Here is a 17,862-nt window from a genome sequence, read left to right on the forward strand (position 1 = left end):
TTGAAATAAGAACACTGTGAATTCATTGTCCCAGGAAGGGGAAACTTTATTGACACATTCCTGGGGTCAGATACATCACATGATCACACTGACAGAACCACAGGCACATAGACACAGGCAACAGAGCATGCACAATGTCGGCACTAGTGCAGTGTATATCCACCTTTCGCAGCAATGCAGGCTGCTATTCTCCCATGGAGACGATCGTAGAGATGCTGGATGTAGTCCTGTGGAATGGCTTGCCATGCCATTTCCACCTGGTGCCTCAGTTGGACCAGCGTTCGTGCTGGACGTGCAGACCGCGTGAGACGACGCTTCATCCAGTCCCAAACATGCTCAATGGGGGACAGATCCGGAGATCTTGCTGGCCAGGGTAGTTGACTTACACCTTCTAGAGCACGTTGGGTGGCACGGGATACATGCGGACGTGCATTGTCCTGTTGGAACAGCAAGTTCCCTTGCCGGTCTAGGAATGGTAGAACGATGGGTTCGATGACGGTTTGGATGTACCGTGCACTATTCAGTGTCCCCTCGATGATCACCAGTGGTGTACGGCCAGTGTAGGAGATCGCTCCCCACACCATGATGCCGGGTGTTGGCCCTGTGTGCCTCGGTCGTATGCAGTCCTGATTGTGGCGCTCACCTGCACGGCGCCAAACACGCATACGACCATCACTGGCACCAAGGCAGAAGCGACTCTCATCGCTGAAGACGACACGTCTCCATTCGTCCCTCCATTCACGCCTGTCGCGACACCACTGGAGACGGGCTGCACGATGTTGGGGCGTGAGCGGAAGACGGCCTAACGGTGTGCGGGACCGTAGCCCAGCTTCATGGAGATGGTTGCGAATGGTCCTCGCCGATACCCCAGGAGCAACAGTGTCCCTAATTTGCTGGGAAGTGGCGGTGCGGTCCCCTACGGCACTGCGTAGGATCCTACGGTCTTGGCATGCATCCGTGCGTCGCTGCGGTCCGGTCCCAGGTCGATGGGCACATGCACCTTCTGCCGACCACTGGCGACAACATCGATGTACTGTGGAGACCTCACGCCCCACGTGTTGAGCAATTCGGCGGTACGTCCACCCGGCCTCCCGCATGCCCACTGTACGCCCTCGCTCAAAGTCCGTCAACTGCACATACGGTTCACGTCCACGCTGTCGCGGCATGCTACCAGTGTTAAAGACTGCGATGGAGCTCCGTATGCCACGGCAAACTGGCTGACACTGACGGCGGCGGTGCACAAATGCTGCACAGCTAGCGCCATTCGACGGCCAACACCGTGGTTCCTGGTGTGTCCGCTGTGCCGTGCATGTGATCATTGCTTGTACAGCCCTCTCGCAGTGTCCGGAGCAAGTATGGTGGGTCTGACACACCGGTGTCAATGTGTTCTTTTTTCCATTTCCAGGAGTGTATAAATGTTAATATAAATGGGAAGACTATTAAAGAAGTAACCAGCACAAATTTTCTAGGAACTATAATAGACAAACATTTGGCATGGGGGGAGCACATAGATGCACTGTATAAAAAGATAAACAAACAGATCTTCATCATGCATAAAACAGCTAAGACTGTGGATGATAAAGTCCTCAGATCAATGTATTATGGACTTGTCTTCCAACATTTGTCTTATTCAGTTCATATATGGGGAAGTGCACAAGCTGTCTACTTAAAAAGAATATTCACAATTCAGAAAAGGGCAGTGAGATGCATTGCAAAAATACCACAAAGACAGACCTGTAGGCAACCTTTTTTACACTGTAATATTATGATAGTATATTCACTGTACATATACCAAAGCATAATGGCGGTAAGGTCAAGCAACAAACACCTCCTACATAAAGATGTACACAAACACAGTACAAGAGGAAATGAAAATTACTACATGATAAACAAAAATCTAAAACTGTCTATGACTGCCCCTGAAGAAGCAGGCAAAAGGTTTTTTAATAAACTCCCCAAAATCATTAAAAAAGAAACAGAGAAACAGACCTAAAATGATTTAAAAATCATTTGAAACTATATCTCACAGAGAAATGTATATACAATTTGAGTGAATACTAAGATGGTATTTAAATATGTTATATCATTACTGAAATGTACCTTTAAAAATTATCATTTCTGTATGTTGTTTGGATTTGTGTGTATATATAATGTGATACATGTAATACCTTTGTATGCTTATGGACTATTTCTGTTTAGTTATTTGTTTCATGTATATATAATGAAATCTAGTTTGATGTTAATAGCCTATTGTATGACACACCCAATACTCTCAGCTGGACTTTCAGCTGGAGTCCATGGGCAAAGAATAAATAAATAAATGCTTCTGATGTCACAATTTCTCATACTGATCTTTATGTCTCTCTTATGTCACCCTTTATATTAATAATTATGTATTTATCCATCTTATATGTTCAGCTGTGCCCAAACTACTATGAATACAAACTGGTGTAAAGCAATACCAGAGCGGGTTTGGAAAAGATGAGAATAAAGATATTTCCTCCATCCATAGAGTTATATAGAGAAACTTTTCATATGAAAGACTGTATAATTTGATAATATTTATGCTCATGGAGTAGTTACAATTAATGTACTGCTCATTGGTCAGTTGAGCTAATGCTAAAACAACAAGAATAAATTTAATTAAAATGAAAATAAATGTCAAGGACTGGATAGGTTTAGGAAAAAGTACAGTCCAGAAAAGTCACCCAGAACCCTAGATCGGGGGAGACTTACCAGACGTTCCTTCACATCCTGTCCTGTAAATCTCCCTGAACCTGGGGTTCTGGGTGACTTTTCCAAAATGTACTCCTTTTCCTAAACCTCTCCCATCCTTTTCCTCACCCCTCTTCCATCTGCTTCAACTCTTCTGCTGGAAGAAGGAGCCACTGGCTCACAAAGCTTGCATAAGTTAAACCTATTTGCGTGTGTGTGCTCCTGCTGCTCCTTGGTGAAAAGATATTTTTATCAACCCAATTACATTATAAATATCAATATAATAGAGGGAAACATTCCACGTGGGAAAAATATATCTAAAAACAAAGATGATGTGACTTACCAAACGAAAGCGCTGGCAGGTTGATAGACACACAAACAAACACAAACACACACACAAAATTCAAGCTTTCGCAACAAACTGTTGCCTCTTCAGGAAAGAGGGAAGGAGAGGGAAAGACGAAAAGATGTAGGTTTTAAGGGAGAGGGTAAGGAGTCATTCCAACCCCGGGAGCGGAAAGACTTACCTTAGGGGGAAAAAAGGACAGGTATACACTCGCACACACACACATATCCATCCACACATATACAGACACAAGCATACATATTTAAACAAGTTGCCGCCACTAATACCTCACCTGTCATTCAACAACATCTTTGCCTCTGCACTTCTGCCCCGACTGACATCTCTGCCCAAACTCTTTGTCTTTAAATATGTCTGCTTGTGTCTGTATATGTGTGGATGGATATGTGTGTGTGTGCGAGTGTATACCCGTCCTTTTTTCCCCCTAAGGTAAGTCTTTCCGCTCCCAGGATTGGAATGACTCCTTACCCTCTCCCTTAAAACCCACATCCTTTCGTCTTTCCCTCTCCTTCCCTCTTTCCTGATGAGGCAACAGTTTGTTGCAAAAGCTTGAATTTTGTGTGTATGTTTGTGTTTGTTTGTGTGTCTATCGACGTGCCAGCGCTTTCGTTTGGTAAGTCACATCATCTTTGTTTTTTTATATAACCGCCCCTGGTGTAAAACCTGTCCCATGCACCCTCCCACCACCACCTACTCCAGTCCTGTAACCCGGAAGGTGTACACGATCAAAGGCAGAGCCACGTGTGAAAGCACCCACGTGATCTACCAACTGACCTGCCTACACTGTGACGCATTCTATGTGGGAATGACCAGCAACAAACTGTCCATTCGCATGAATGGACACAGGCAGACAGTGTTTGTTGGTAATGAGGATCACCCTGTGGCTAAACATGCCTTGGTGCACGGCCAGCACATCTTGGCACAGTGTTACACCATCCGGGTTATCTGGATACTTCCCACTAACACCAACCTATCCAAACTCCGGAGATGGGAACTTGCTCTTCAATATATCCTCTCTTCCCGTTATCCACCAGGCCTCAATCTCCGCTAATTTCAAGTTGCCGCCACTCATACCTCACCTGTCATTCAACATCTTTGCCTCTGCACTTCTGCCTCAACTGACATCTCTGCCCAAACTCTCTGTCTTTAAATATGTCTGCTTGTGTCTGTATATGTGTGGATGGATATGTGTGTGTGTGCGAGTGTATACCCGTCCTTTTTTCCCCCTAAGGTAAGTCTTTCCGCTCCCGGGATTGGAATGACTCCTTACCCTCTCCCTTAAAACCCACATCCTTTCATCTTTCCCTCTCCTTCCCTCTTTCCTGATGAGGCAACAGTTTGTTGCAAAAGCTTGAATTTTGTGTGTATGTTTGTGTTTGTTTGTGTGTCTATCGACGTGCCAGCGCTTTCGTTTGGTAAGTCACATCATCTTTGTTTTATATATATATATATATATTTTATAAAAATAGAGGGATACATTCCACGTGGGAAAAATATCATCCGGGTTATCTGGATACTTCCCACTAACACCAACCTATCCAAACTCCGGAGATGGGAACTTGCTCTTCAATATATCCTCTCTTCCCGTTATCCACCAGGCCTCAATCTCCGCTAATTTCACTTTTGAAGGCCAGACATACCAACAATTAAAGGGAACAGCCATGGGTACCAGGATGGCCCCCTCATATGCCAACCTATTCATGGGTCGCTTAGAGGAAGCCTTCTTGGTTACCCAAGCCTGCCAACCAAAAGTTTGGTACAGATTTATTGATGACCTCTTCATGATCTGGACTCACAGTGAAGAAGAACTCCAGAATTTCCTCTCCAACCTCAACTCCTTTGGTTCCATCAGATTCACCTGGTCCTACTCCAAATCCCATGCCACTTTCCTTGATGTTGACCTCCACCTGTCCAATGGCCAGCTTCACACGTCCGTCCACATCAAACCCACCAACAAGCAACAGTACCTCCATTACGACAGCTGCCATCCATTCCACATCAAACGGTCCCTTCCCTACAGCCTAGGTCTTTGTGGCAAACGAATCTGCTCCAGTCCGGAATCCCTGAAGCATTACACCAACAACCTGACAACAGCTTTCGCATCCCGCAACTACCCTCCCGACCTGATACAGAAGCAAATAACCAGAGCCACTTCCTCATCCTCTCAAACCCAGAACCTCCCACAGAAGAACCACAAAAGTGCCCCACTTGTGACAGGATACTTTCCGGGACTGGATCAGATTCTGAATGTGGCTCTCCAGCAGGGATACAACTTCCTCAAATCCTGCCCTGAAATGAGATCCATCCTTCATGAAATCCTCCCCACTCCACCAAGAGTGTCTTTCAGCCATCCACCTAACCTTCGTAACCTCTTAGTTCATCCCTATGAAATCCCCAAACCACCTTCCCTACCCTCTGGCTCCTACCCTTGTAACCGCCCCCGGTGTAAAACCTGTCCCATGCACCCTCCCACCACCACCTACTCCAGTCCTGTAACCCGGAAGGTGTACACGATCAAAGGCAGAGCCACGTGTGAAAGCACCCACGTGATCTACCAACTGACCTGCCTGCACTGTGATGCATTCTATGTGGGAATGACCAGCAACAAACTGTCCATTCGCATGAATGGACACAGGCAGACAGTGTTTGTTGGTAATGAGGATCACCCTGTGGCTAAACATTACTTGGTGCACGGCCAGCACATCTTGGCGCAGTGTTACACCGACCGGGTTATCTGGATACTTCCCACTAACACCAACCTATCCGAACTCCGGAGATGGGAACTTGCTCTTCAATATATCCTCTCTTCCCGTTATCCACCAGGCCTCAATCTCCACTAATTTCAAGTTGCCGCCACTCACACCTCACCTGTCATTCAACTACATCTTTGCCTCTGCACTTCTGCCTCGACTGACATCTCTGCCCAAACTCTTTGTCTTTAAATATGTCTGCTTGTGTCTGTATATGTGTGGATGGATATGTGTGTGTGTGCGAGTGTATACCTGTCCTTTTTTCCCCCTAAGGTAAGTCTTTCCGCTCTCGGGATTGGAATGACTCCTTACCCTCTCCCTTAAAACCCACATCCTTTCGTCTTTCCCTCTCCTTCCCTCTTTCCTGATGAGGCAACAGTTTGTTGCGAAAGCTTGAATTTTGTGTGTATGTTTGTGTTTGTTTGTGTGTCTATCGACCTGCCAGCGCTTTCGTCCAATTACATTATAATGTCAATAACTGATTATTTTCATTGTTACAAATAAAATCAGGGTAAGTCAAAATTTGGACAAATTGTGAAGACCATTTGTGTGCTAAAGTCTGGCACACTACTTGGAATGAGCACATGTCATCAAAATTAGCTGTGATATATTGTTGTTGTTGTGGTCTTCAGTCCTGAGACTGGTTTGATGCAACTCTCCATGCTACTCTATCCTGTGCAAGCTTCTTCATCTCCCAGTACCTACTGCTACCTACATCCTTCTGAATCTGCTTAGTGTATTCATCTCTTGGTCTCCCTCTACGATTTTTACCCTCCACGCTGCCCTCCAATGCTAAATTTGTGATCCCTTGATGCCTCAAAACATGTCCTACCAACCGATCCCTTCTTCTAGTCAAGTTGTGCCACAAACTTCTCTTCTCCCCAATCCTATTCAATACCTCCTCATTAGTTACGTGATCTACCCACCTTATCTTCAGCATTCTTCTGTAGCACCACATTTCGAAAGTTTCTATTCTCTTCTTGTCCAAACTGGTTATCATCCATGTTTCACTTCCATACATGGCTACACTCCATACAAATACTATCAGAAATGACTTCCTGACACTTAAATCTATACTCGATGTTAACAAATTTCTCTTCTTCAGAAACGATTTCCTTGCCATTGCCAGTCTACATTTTATATCCTCTCTACTTCGACCATCATCAGTTATTTTACTCCCTAAATAGCAAAACTCCTTTACTACTTTAAGTGTCTCATTTCCTAATCTAATCCCCTCAGCATCACCCGATTTAATTTGACTACATTCCATTATCCTCGTTTTGCTTTTGTTGATGTTCATCTTATATCCTCCTTTCAAGACACTGTCCATAACGTTCAACTGATATTATACGTATGGAAACATAACTACCCATTGTGTAGCATTTCATGTCGTATTTTAAATTATTTCATCTCCCATCTTTGTTACATTATGTCAAGATACACTACACGGCTTTCTGTTAATTGAATGATTCTTTGGTGTTTGAGTGCCACTGCATTTACTACCAGTCACTGATTTTGAATTGCTGAATTCACAGTAGGTAGCAAAAGATAGATATGAAGCCCATGCCTACCATATTAATACAAGTTTATATGCCACCTAACTCCTCACACATTGAAGAGATTGAAGAAATGTATTATGAGATAAAAGATATTATTCAGATAGTGAAGGGAGACGAAAATTTAATAGTCATGGGGGACTGGAATTCGATAGTAGGAAAAGGAAGAGAAGGAAAAGTATTATGTGATTATGAAAGGGGGGTAAGGAATGAAAGATGAAGTTGCCTGGTAGAATTTTGCATAGAGCATAATTTAATTATAGCTAACACTTGGTTTAAGAATCATGAAAGAAGGTTGTATATGTGGAAGAGGCCTGGAGACACTGGAGGGTTTCAGATAGATTACACACTCCTGGAAATGGAAAAAAGAACACATTGACACCGGTGTGTCAGACCCACCATACTTGCTCCGGACACTGCGAGAGGGCTTTACAAGCAATGATCACACGCACGGCACAGCGGACACACCAGGAACCGCGGTGTTGGCCGTCGAATGGCGCTAGCTGCGCAGCATTTGTGCACCGCCGCCGTCAGTGTCAGCCAGTTTGCCGTGGCATACGGAGCTCCATCGCAGTCTTTAACACTGGTAGCATGCCGCGACAGCGTGGACGTGAACCGTATGTGCAGTTGACAGACTTTGAGCGAGGGCGTATAGTGGGCATGCGGGAGGCCGGGTGGACGTACCGCCGAATTGCTCAACACGTGGGGCGTGAGGTCTCCACAGTACATCGATGTTGTCGCCAGTGGTCGGCGGAAGGTGCACGTGCCCGTCGACCTGGGACCGGACCGCAGCGACGCACGGATGCACGCCAAGACCGTAGGATCCTACGCAGTGCCGTAGGGGACCGCACCGCCACTTCCCAGCAAATTAGGGACACTGTTGCTCCTGGGGTATCGGCGAGGACCATTCGCAACCGTCTCCATGAAGCTGGGCTACGGTCCCGCACACCGTTAGGCCGTCTTCCGCTCACGCCCCAACATCGTGCAGCCCGCCTCCAGTGGTGTCGCGACAGGCGTGAATGGAGGGACGAATGGAGATGTGTCGTCTTCAGCGATGAGAGTCGCTTCTGCCTTGGTGCCAATGATGGTCGTATGCGTGTTTGGCGCCGTGCAGGTGAGCGCCACAATCAGGACTGCATACGACCGAGGCACACAGGGCCAACACCCGGCATCATGGTGTGGGGAGCTATCTCCTACACTGGCCGTACACCACTGGTGATCATCGAGGGGACACTGAATAGTGCACGGTACATCCAAACCGTCATCGAACCCATCGTTATACCATTCCTAGACCGGCAAGGGAACTTGCTGTTCCAACAGGACAATGCACGTCCGCATGTATCCCGTGCCACCCAACGTGCTCTAGAAGATGTAAGTCAACTACCCTGGCCAGCAAGATCTCCGGATCTGTCCCCCATTGAGCATGTTTGGAACTGGATGAAGCGTCGTCTCACGCGGTCTGCACGTCCAGCACGAATGCAGGTCCAACTGAGGCGCCAGGTGGAAATTGCATGGCAAGCCGTTCCACAGGACTACATCCAGCATCTCTACGATCGTCTCCATGGGAGAATAGCAGCCTGCATTGCTGCGAAAGGTGGATATACACTGTACTAGTGCCGACATTGTGCATGCTCTGTTGCCTGTGTCTATGTGCCTGTTAAGTTAATAGGAATATAAAAAAAAGGGAGGAAGGTTTATCTGTTTAGCAAGAGTAATAGAAGGCAGATTTCAGACCACCTAACAGATCAAAACGAAAATTTCTGTTCCGACACTGACAATGTTGAGTGTTTATGGAAAAAGTTCAAGGCAATCGTAAAATGCGTTTTAGACAGGTACGTGTCGAGTAAAACTGTGAGGGACGGGAAAAACCCACCGTGGTACAACAACAAAGTTAGGAAACTACTGCGAAAGCAAAGAGAGCTTCACTCCAAGTTTAAACGCAGCCAAAACCTCTCAGACAAACAGAAGCTAAGCGATGTCAAAGTTAGCGTAAGGAGGGCTATGCGAGAAGAGTTCAGTGAATTTGAAAGTAAAATTCTATGTACAGACTTGACAGAAAATCCTAGGAAGTTCTGGTCTTACGTTAAATCAGTAAGTGGCTCGAAACAGCATATCCAGACACTCCGGGATGATGATGGCATTGAAACAGAGGATGACACGCGTAAAGCTGAAATACTAAACACCTTTTTCCAAAGCTGTTTCACAGAGGAAGACCGCACTGCAGTTCCTTCTCTAAATCCTCGCACAAACGAAAAAATGGCTGACATCGAAATAAGTGTCCAAGGAATAGAAAAGCAACTGGAATCACTCAACAGAGGAAAGTCCACTGGACCTGACGGGATACCAATTCGATTCTACACAGAGTAAGCGAAAGAACTTGCCCCCCTTCTAACAGCCGTGTACCGCAAGTCTCTAGAGGAACGGAGGGTTCCAAATGATTGGAAAAGAGCACAGGTAGTCCCAGTCTTCAAGAAGGGTCGTTGAGCAGATGTGCAAAACTATAGACCTATATCTCTGACGTCGATCTGTTGTAGAATTTTAGAACATGTTTTTTGCTCGAGTATCATGTCGTTTTTGGAAACCCAGAATCTACTATGTAGGAATCAACATGGATTCCGGAAACAGCGATCGTGTGAGACCCAACTCGCGTTATTTGTTCGTGAGACCCAGAAAATATTAGATACAGGCTCCCAGGTAGATGCTATTTTTCTTGACTTCCGGAAGGCGTTCGATACAGTTCCGCACTGTCGCCTGATAAACAAAGTAAGAGCCTACGGAATATCAGACCAGCTGTGTGGCTGGGTTGAAGATTTTTTAGCAAACAGAACACAGCATGTTGTTTATCAATGGAGAGACGTCTACAGACGTTAAGGTAACCTCTGGCGTGCCACAGGGGAGTGTTATGGGACCATTGCTTTTCACAATATATATAAATGACCTAGTAGATAGTGTCGGAAGTTCCATGCGGCTTTTCGCGGATGATGCTGTAGTATACAGAGACGTTGCAGCATTAGAAAATTATAGCGAAATGCAGGAAGATCTGCAGCGTATAGGCACTTGGTGCAGGGAGTGGCAACTGTCCCTTAACATAGACAAATGTAATGTATTGCGAATACATAGAAAGAAGGATCCTTTATTGTATGATTATATGATAGCGGAACAAACACTGGTAGCAGTTACTTCTGTAAAATATCTGGGAGTATGCGTGTGGAACGATTTGAAGTGGAATGATCATATAAAATTAATTGTTGGTAAGGTGGGTACCAGGTTGAGATTCATTGGGAGAGTGCTTAGAAAATGTAGTCCAGCAACAAAGGAGGTGGCTTACAAAACACTCGTTCGACCTATACTTGAGTATTGCTCATCAGTGTGGGATCCGTACCAGATTGGGTTGACGGAGGAGATAGAGAAGATCCAAAGAAGAGCGGCGCGTTTCGTCACAGGGTTATTTGGTAACCGTGATAGCGTTACGGAGATGTTTAATAAACTCAAGTGGCAGACTCTGCAAGAGAGGCGCTCTGCATCGCGGTGTAGCTTGCTCGCCAGGTTTCGAGAGGGTGCGTTTCTGGATGAGGTATCGAGTATATTGCTTCCCCCTACTTATACCTCCCGAGGAGATCACGAATGTAAAATTAGAGAGATTAGAGCGCGCACGGAGGCTTTCAGACAGTCGTTCTTCCCGCGAACCATACGCGACTGGAACAGGAAAGGGAGGTAATGACAGTGGCACGTAAAGTGCCCTCCGCCACACACCGTTGGGTGGCTTGCGGAGTATGAATGTAGATGTAGATGTAGATGTATCTGACCCCAGGAATGTGTCAATAAAGTTTCCCCTTCCTGGGACAATGAATTCACGGTGTTCTTATTTCAATTTCCAGGAGTGTATAATGGTAAGACAAAGATTTAGGAACCAGGTTATAAATTCTAAAACATTTCCAGGGGCAGATATGGACTCTGACCACAATCTATTGGTTATGAACTGTGGACCAAAACTGAAGAAACTGCAAAAATGTAGGAATTTAAGGAGATGGGACCTGTATAAACTGAAAGAACCACATGTTATAGAGAGAGTTTCAGATAGAGCATTAGGAAATGATTGACAAGAATGGGGGAAAGAAATACAATAGAAGAAGAAATAGTGAAGGAAGCAGAGGATCAAGTAGGTAAAATGATTAAAGCTAGTAGAAATCCTTGGGTAACAGAAGAGATATTGAATTTAATTGATGAAAGGAGAAAATATAAAAATGCAGTCAATGAAGCAGGCAAAAAGGGATGCAAATGTTTCAAAAAATGAGATCAACAGGAGGTGCAAAATGGCTAAGCAGGGATGGCTACAGGACAAATGTAAGGATGTACAGGCATGTATCGCTAGGAGTAAGGTAGATACTACCTACAAGAAAAATAGAGATATCTTTGAAGAAAAGAGAACCACTTGTATGAATATCAAGAGCTCAGATGGAAAACCAGTTCTAAGTAAAGGAGGGAAGGAGGCAGGAAGGTGGACAGAGTATATAGAGAGTCTACACAAGGGTGATGTACTTGAGGTCAATATTATGGAAATGGGAGAAGACACAGATGAAGATGAAATGGGAGATATGATACTGTGTGAAGAATTTGACATCACTGAAAGACCTAAGTTGAAACACGGCCCCAAGAGTAGACAACATTCCATTAGAACTACTGATAGCCTTGGGAGAGACAGTCCTGACAAAACTCTGCCATCTGGTGAGCAAGATGTATGAGACAGGTGAAATACCATCTGACTTCAAGAAGAATGTAATAATTCCAATCCTATAGAAAACAAGTATTGACAGGTGTGAAAATTACCAAACTATCAGCCTCTATCAGCTTAATAAGTCACAGTTGCAAAATACTAACACGAATTCTTTACATATAAATGGAAAAACTGATGGAAACCAATGTTGGAGGGGATCAGTTTGGATTCCGTAGAAATGTTGGATCATGTGAGGCAATAATGACCCTGTGATATATCTTAGAAGATAGATTAATGAAAGGAAAAACCTACATTTCTATCATTTATTGACTTGGAGAAAGTTTTTGACGGTGTTGACTGGAATACTCTCTTTCAAATTCTGAAGGTGGCAGGGGTCAAATACAGGGAGCAATAGATTATTTACAATTTGTACAGAAACCAGATGGCAGTTATAAGAGTCGAGGGGCATGAAAGGGAAGCAGTGATTGAGAAGGGAGTGAGACAGGGTTTTAGCATATCTCTGATGTTATTCAATCTGTATACCAAGCAAGCAGTAAAGGAAACAAAAGAAAAATTTGGATTAGAAATTAAAATCCACAGAGAAGAAATAAAAACTTTGAGGTTTGCCAATGACATTGTAATTATGTCAGAGTCAGCAAAGGACCTGGAAGAGCAGTTGAGCACAATGGACAGTGTCTTGAAAGGAGGTTATAAGATGAACACCAACAAAAGCAAAATGAGGATAATGGAATGCAGTCAAATTAAATCAGATGATTCTGAGAGAATTAGATTAGGAAATGAGACACTTAAAGCAATAAATGAGTTTTGCTATTTGGGGACCAAAACAACTAAGTTTGGTCGAAGTAAGGAGGATATAAAATGTAGACTGGCTATGGCAAGGAAAGTGTTTCTGAAGAAGAGAAATTTGCTAACATCAAGTATATATTTAAATGTCAGGAAGCCTTTTCTGAAAGTATTTGTATGGGTTGTAGCCATGTATGGAAGTGAAACATGGGCGATAAATAGTTTATACAAGAAGAGAATAGAAGATTTCGAAATGAGGTGCTACAGAAGAAAGCTGAAGATTAGATGGGTAGATCATGTAGCTAATGAGGAGGTACTGAATAGAATTGGGGAGAAGAAGAATTTGTGGCACAACTTGACTAGAAGAAGGGATCAGTTGGTAGGACACATTATGAGGCATCAACGGATCATCAATTTAGCACTGGAGGGAAGTGCGGAGGGTAAAAATCACAGAGGGAGACCAAGGCATGAATATACTAAACAGATTCAGAAGGATGTAGGTTGCAGCAGTTACTCTGAGATGAAGAAGCTTGCACAGGAGAGAGTAGCATGGACAGCTGCATCAAACCAGTCACTGGACTGAAGGCCACAACATCAACAACAGCAAAAGAATAGTAGTTGATTTTATTTTGAAAGTTTCTGTACATTTTTTTTACTTACAGTGCCATGATGTGTTTATTCTTTTATAACATTACACACTAAATGAATTACTATATGATCTTTCTTTTAAATTTTGTCACACCAGCAGGTCTGTTGTGGTCTGATTATCTGTTTGAAACAAGATTTACATTTGTAGTTATATACTTAAAAAGTTATGTTCATCTATCAACTAATGTTAGTGTTTCACAAAAAAATGACTCTGAGCACTTTCTGACTTAACATCTATGGTCATCAGTCCCCTAGAACTTAGAACTACTTTAACCTAACTAACCTAAGGACAGCACACAACACCCAGTCATCACGAGGCAGAGAATATCCCTGACCCCGCTGGGAATCGAACCCGGGAACCCGGGCATGGGAAGCGAGAACGCTACCGCACGACCACAAGCTGCGGACCTTCGTGTTTCACAAACACAATACACGAGTGAGCTACTAAATTACAATTATACACTTTGTAAGTCGAAAATACCATTTTGAATACACCCATGTGAAGCTTATACAAGAAATATTATTGCTGATTTGACTGCGAGTTGCAGTCCATACTGTCTAGAAATACTGGAACTTTTGTTTTCTGCTCATAGTAAATATTATTTATTAATTTTGTAAATTTTTTACTATGTTTTACTATATTTTTTACTATAATGATCAGTCTACAATATGTCATTACTGTACTGTATACTCAGAGGTGTATGGAGATGGATGTGAGGTATATACACTCCTGGAAATTGAAATAAGAACACCGTGAATTCATTGTCCCAGGAAGGGGAAACTTTATTGACACATTCCTGGGGTCAGATACATCACATGATCACACTGACAGAACCACAGGCACATAGACACAGGCAACAGAGCATGCACAATGTCGGCACTAGTGCAGTGTATATCCACCTTTCGCAGCAATGCAGGCTGCTATTCTCCCATGGAGACGATCGTAGAGATGCTGAATGTAGTCCTGTGGAACGGCTTGCCATGCCATTTCCACCTGGCGCCTCAGTTGGACCAGCGTTCATGCTGGACGTGCAGACCGCGTGAGACGACGCTTCATCCAGTCCCAAACATGCTCAATGGGGGACAGATCTGGAGATCTTGCTGGCCAGGGTAGTTGACTTACACCTTCTAGAGCACATTGGGTGGCACGGGATACATGCGGACGTGCATTGTCCTTTTGGAACAGCAAGTTCCCTTGCCGGTCTAGGAATGGTAGAACGATGGGTTCGATGATGGTTTGGATGTACCGTGTACTATTCAGTGTCCCCTCGACGATCACCAGTGGTGTACGGCCAGTGCAGGAGATCGCTCCCCACACCATGACGCCGGGTGTTGGCCCTGTGTGCCTTGGTCGTATGCAGTCCTGATTGTGGCGCTCACCTGCACGGCTCCAAACAAGCATACGACCATCATTGGCACCAAGGCAGAAGCGACTCTCATCGCTGAAGACGACACGTCTCCATTCGTCCCTCCATTCACGCCTGTCGTGACACCACTGGAGGCGGGCTGCACGATGTTGGGGCGTGAGCGGAAGACGGCCTAACGGTGTGCAGGACTGTAGCCCAGCTTCATGGAGACAGTTGCGAATGGTCCTCGCCGATACCCCAGGAGCAACAGTGTCCCTAATTTGCTGGGAAGTGGCGGTGCGGTCCCCTACGGCACTGCGTAGGATCCTACGGTCTTGGCGTGCATCCGTGCATCGCTGTGGTCCGGTTCCAGGTCGACGGGCACGTGCACCTTCCGCCGACCACTGGCGACAACATCGATGTACTGTGGAGACCTCACACCCCACGTGTTGAGCAATTCGGCGGTACGTCCACCCGGCCTCCCGCATGCCCACTGTACGCCCTCGCTCAAAGTCCGTCAACTGCACATACGGTTCACGTCCACGCTGTCGCGGCATGCTATCAGTGTTAAAGACTGCGATGGAGCTCCGTATGCCACGGCAAACTGGCTGACACTGACGGCGGCGGTGCACAAATGCTGCGCAGCTAGCGCCATTCGACGGCCAAAACCGCGGTTCCTGGTGTGTCCGCTGTGCCGTGCGTGTGATCATTGCTTGTACAGCCCTCTCGCAGTGTCTGGAGCAAGTATGGTGGGTCTGACACACCGGTGTCAATGTGTTCTTTTTTCCATTTCCAGGAGTGTACATAGTCTGTGTATTTGGTTACTACTATTCAGTTCATTGACTGCACTTTAAAAACAATTTCTTATGCATAAACCCCCCCCCCCCCCATGAACCATGGACCTTGCCGTTGGTGGGGAGGCTTGCGTGCCTCAGCGATACAGATGGCCGTACCGTAGGTGCAACCACAACGGAGGGGTATCTGTTGAGAGGCCAGACAAACATGTGGTTCCTGAAGAGGGGCAGCATCCTTTTCAGTAGTTGCAAGGGCAACAGTCTGGATGATTGACTGATCTGGCCTTGTAACATTAACCAAAACGGCCTTGCTGTGCTGCTACTGCAAACGGCTGAAAGCAAGGGGAAACTACAGCCGTAATTTTCCCGAGGACATGCAGCTTTACTGTATGATTAAATGATGATGGCGTCCTCTTGGGTAAAATATTCCGGAGGTAAAATAGCCCCCCATTCGGATCTCCGGGCGGGGACTACTCAAGAGGACATCGTTATCAGGAGAAAGAAAACTGGCATTCTACGGATCGGAGCGTGGAATGTCAGATCCCTTAATCGGGCAGGTAGGTTAGAAAATTTAAAAAGGGAAATGGATAGGTTAAAATTAGATATAGTGGGAATTAGTGAAGTTCGGTGGCAGGAGGAACAAGACTTTTGGTCAGGTGATTACAGGGTTATAAATACAAAATCAAATAGGGGTAATGCAGGAGTAGGTTTAATAATGAATAAACAAATAGGAGTTCCGGTTAGCTACTACAAACAGCATAGTGAACGCATTATAGTGGCCAAGATAGACACAAAGCCCATGCCTACTACAGTAGTACAAGTTTATATGCCAACTAGCTCTGCAGATGATGAAGAAATTGATGAAATGTATGACGAGATAAAAGAAATTATTCAGGTAGTGAAGGGAGACGAAAATTTAATAGTCATGGGTGACTGGAATTCGTCGGTAGGAAAAGGGTGAGAAGGAAACATAGTAGGTGAATATGGATTGGGGGGAAGAAATGAAAGAGGAAGCCGCCTTGTAGAATTTTGCACAGAGCATAACTTAATCATAGCTAACACTTGGTTCAAGAACCATAAAAGAAGGTTGTATACCTGGAAGAATCCTGGAGATACTAAAAGGTATCAGATAGATTATATAATGGTAAGACAGAGATTTAGGAACAAGGTTTTAAATTGTAAGACATTTCCAGGGGCAGATGTGGATTCTGACCACAATCTATTGGTTATGAACTGCAGATTGAAACTGAAGAAACTGCAAAAAGGTGGGAATTTAAGGAGATGGGACCTGGATAAACTGAAAGAACCAGAAGTTGTAGAGAGTTTCAGGGAGAGCATAAGGGGACAATTGACAGGAATGGGGGAAAGAAATACAGTAGAAGAAGAATGGGTAGCTCTGAGTGATGAAGTAGTGAAGGCAGCAGAGGATCAAGTAGGTAAAAAGACGAGGGCTAATAGAAATCCTTGGGTAACAGAAGAAATATTGAATTTAATTGATGAAAGGAGAAAATATAAAAATGCTGTAAATGAAGCAGGCAAAAAGGAATACAAACGTCTCAAAAATGATATCGACAGGAAGTGCAAAATGGCTAAGCAGGGATGGCTAGAGGACAAATGTAAGGATGTAGAGGCTTGTCTCACTAGGGGTAAGATATGAGTAGATACTGCCTACAGGAAAATTAAAGAGACCTTTGGAGAGAAGAGAACCACTTGTATGAATATCAAGAGCTCAGATGGCAACCCAGTTCTAAGCAAAGAAGGGAAGGCAGAAAGGTGGAAGGAGTATATAGAGGGTTTATACAAGGGCGATGCACTTGAGGACAATATTATGGAAATGGAAGAGAGAATGTAAATGAATATGAAATGGGACATAAGATACTGCATGAAGAGTTTGACAGAGCACTGAAAGACCTGAGTCGAAACAAGGCCCCAGGAGTAGACAACATTCCATTAGAACTACTGATGGCCTTGGGAGAGCCAGTCATGACAAAACTCTACCATCTGGTGAGCAAGATGTATGAGACAGGCGAAATACCCACAGACTTCAAGAAGAATATAATAATTCCAATCCCAAAAAAAGCAGGTGTTGACAGATGTGAAAATTACCGAACTATCAGTTTAATAAGTCACAGCTGCAAAATACTAACGTGCATTCTTTACAGACGAATGGA

This window comes from Schistocerca nitens, chromosome 6, assembly GCF_023898315.1.
Source record: "Schistocerca nitens isolate TAMUIC-IGC-003100 chromosome 6, iqSchNite1.1, whole genome shotgun sequence".
Classification (NCBI taxonomy): Eukaryota; Metazoa; Arthropoda; class Insecta; order Orthoptera; family Acrididae; genus Schistocerca; species Schistocerca nitens.